This window comes from Cavia porcellus, unplaced genomic scaffold, assembly GCF_034190915.1.
Source record: "Cavia porcellus strain 051 isolate PalLab524CR breed Dunkin Hartley unplaced genomic scaffold, mCavPor4.1 scaffold_15, whole genome shotgun sequence".
In the NCBI taxonomy this organism is placed as follows: Eukaryota; Metazoa; Chordata; class Mammalia; order Rodentia; family Caviidae; genus Cavia; species Cavia porcellus.
Genome location: NW_026947498.1, coordinates 1,880,378 through 1,883,350, shown reverse-complemented (window position 1 = coordinate 1,883,350; position 2,973 = coordinate 1,880,378). Strand labels below are relative to the sequence as shown.

The following is a 2,973-nucleotide window of genomic DNA, read 5'->3' as shown; positions in this document are numbered from 1 at the left end:
GAAAAATAAATTAATGGGAATATTAACTTCCAGATGGGATCCCTGAGCAAGAAAATATGACAGGTGAATCTGATGATTGATTGATTTTATCTACTTTTAGTTTTTTTCCTCTAAATAATGTTAGATTTACAGAAAAGTTGCAGAATTTTTCTTTTCTTCATTTATTTATATCAGTATGTCCTTGTGGGTATATATTTTATCCTGTAGATTATCATCCAGTGCTACTTTCTGTTGTTGTTTGTGTCCTTGCTCCTAGGCCTTCAAATGATAGGACTGGGAATTATGTAGATGGTTGGTCTTGCTTACATAGGGGTTCAATATACACAGATTAAAAAACACTGGGAAAAAATTGTATCTGTATTGAACATGTGTAGACTTTTTTCCTTGCCATTAGTCCTTAAACAACGTAGTATAACAAGTATTAATATATACTTGTTATATTTCATGAGGGTTTATATTTGTTATATTTCATGAGTTTATATTTCATGAGACATTAAAAGTAATCTAGAGATGATATATATTAACACAGCATTTACATTTCATTAGGCTTTAAAAATAATTTAGAGATGATATATACTCGATATATGGTGTGGGTAAGCAAATAATATGACATTTTACAAAAGAGACTGAAGAATAGTGGTTTTTGTAATATTTCAGGGGAGGGAATCAGCCCTGTAACAATTGTGTACTTCTCTGTATATTAAATACCAGGAATTTATACTGATACTTTGAATTCTAAGAGAACAGCAAGGCTTCTTCACCCCCAGTATCAAGAATTAAACCCCACAAGGCCAGTGTTTAGTTCATGACGTAAGTGCTTGCCTGGTAAGTGTGAAATCATGAGTTTGATCCCTGTACAAAAAAAAAAAAAAACCAGAATATAGAAACAATGGATTGAACCCTAGGGTCTTGCTTTGCTTGGTCAGCTCTCTACCACTAAGTATATCCCTTTTAAAAATTTTGATTTTGAGACAGGGTCTTGCTACATTGCCCAAGTTGGCCTCTAAATTTTGATCCTCCTGTTTCACCCTCAAAATAGTTGTGCCACCATGCCTAGCTGTAGTGTACTCACTTTTGGAATGCTCATCCTAAGTTAGAAACCATTTATACCCTTTTGCAGCATACAGTTCTGGTTTTTAGTGGATTTACAATATTGTGGAACTGTCACCATCATCTAATTCAGAACATTTTCATCATCCCCCAAATAAACTCTGTGACCATTAGTAGTCATGCCGTATGTGCCTATTCTAATCTACTTTCTGTCTGTGTGGGTTTGCCTATTATGGGTATTTTGTATAAATGGAGAGGTATATGTGGCCTTTTGTGTTAGCTTCTTTTGACTAGCATAATTTTTTCAAGGTTTGTCTATGTTGTAGCATGTATTAATACTTCAGTTTTTTAAATGGTTGAATGATATCCATTGTGTAATGTATCATATTTTATCCATCTGTGTGTCAGCGGTGGAATTTGGTTTTCTACCTTTTGGCTACCATGAATAATGCTGTGAACATTCATGTACAATTTTTTTTTGTTGGATATATGCTTTTAGTTTTTCTGGCAATATACCTAGGAGTAGAATTCCTAGATTATTGATTACTGTTTCTTTTTTTTTTTTTCTCTTTGTTTTTGGGTGCTGAGGATTGAGCCCAGGACCTGAGACGGGGTCTCAGAGCTATCTCTGGGCTACATCCTCTGCCCTATGCTTAACTTTCTGAGGAACTATAACACTGTTACGGGTTCCCTTCTTAGGTGAAGGGTGTATTATGTTGTTTTGCACTTCAACAATTCTTTTCATACTTTTTTTTTTTAATTTAGAGAAAAAATATGGAAAGCTTCACGAACTTGCGTGTCATCCTTGTGCAGGAGCCATGCTAATGTTCTCTGTATCGTTCCAATTTTAGTATATGTGCTGCTGAAGTGAGCAGTATTCTATTTTTTTAAAAGGGCTGTTGTTACTCCAGTGTGCACATGTATGTTAACTCAGCCATTCAATGGATGGGCTGTTAGATAGTTTCCTCTTTTTTACAACTGTGAACAATGTGACTATAGATGACTTTCTTGTGTTTTGTTTTTTTTTTTTACACTGATACCAGGGATTGAACTCACGACCATGTGCTTGCAAGGCAGGCACTTATGCCGCTGAGCTAAATCCCTAGCCCAGACTTTCTTGTATTATTAGACAGGTGTCTTAAGGGGGAGATCCCTATGAGTAGGATTGACAAATAAAAAGTTAAATGTACATCTAGTTTTGCTAAGTAATCCTAGTTTTTTTTTTTTTTTTTTTGTCTTTTTCCTTTTTATCAGTACCGGGGATCGAACTCATGACTGTTTGCTTACAAGGCAGGCGCTTATGCCGCAGAGCTAAATCCCAGCCCCTTTTTTTGTCTTTTTTGAGACGAGGTCTCACTATGCAGTTGAGGCTGACCTTGAGCTCACTTTGTAGCCCAGGCTGGTTTCAAACTTGCAGCGATTCTCCCACCTCAGCCTCCCGAGTCCTGGGATTACAGGCGTGAGTCATCACGCCTGGCTCAAGTAATCCTAGTTTTCTTTCACATAAGTGGTACCAGTTGCATTTCTACTAGTAATGAATGAAAGTTTCTGTTTTTTTTCCTACAGTCTATCTAATGGAATGTGTTGTCAAGTTTTCCAATATCTTGATTTCATTCTTTCAATTTAAAAAAATGCTCTGTAGCCTTTCCAGTGGTTCCTAGTGGAAGGGCATTTAATGCCTGTGGTTAATAGGTTCTTACAGCTTGGAAATAGAATGCATTATTTGCTAATATAGTACTGAAACATAATTATGTGCTGGTGAAATTGATTCAAATGCAATTTTTAGCCTACTTTGATGAAATCTTTTGTATTTAATGAAAATATTGCATTGACTAGTTATACTTGTGCTCTGAAATAATTATGTTGTTTTGCAAAGGATATCTGAAATTGTAAGAAAGTCATTATCTTCCTCTAGAATTTGTG

The 2,973-nt window shown here is 35.5% G+C and overlaps 1 non-coding gene across 1 annotated transcript; it reads right to left on the bottom strand.

Annotated features, from left to right (window-relative positions):
* Positions 1 to 1,818: 1,818 nt before the first annotated feature.
* On the bottom strand, positions 1,819 to 1,925 carry LOC111753941 (U6 spliceosomal RNA). Its single transcript, XR_002788713.1, has one exon. It is a non-coding gene; the product is annotated as a U6 spliceosomal RNA (small nuclear RNA).
* Between the last annotated feature and the right edge of the window lie 1,048 nt (positions 1,926 to 2,973).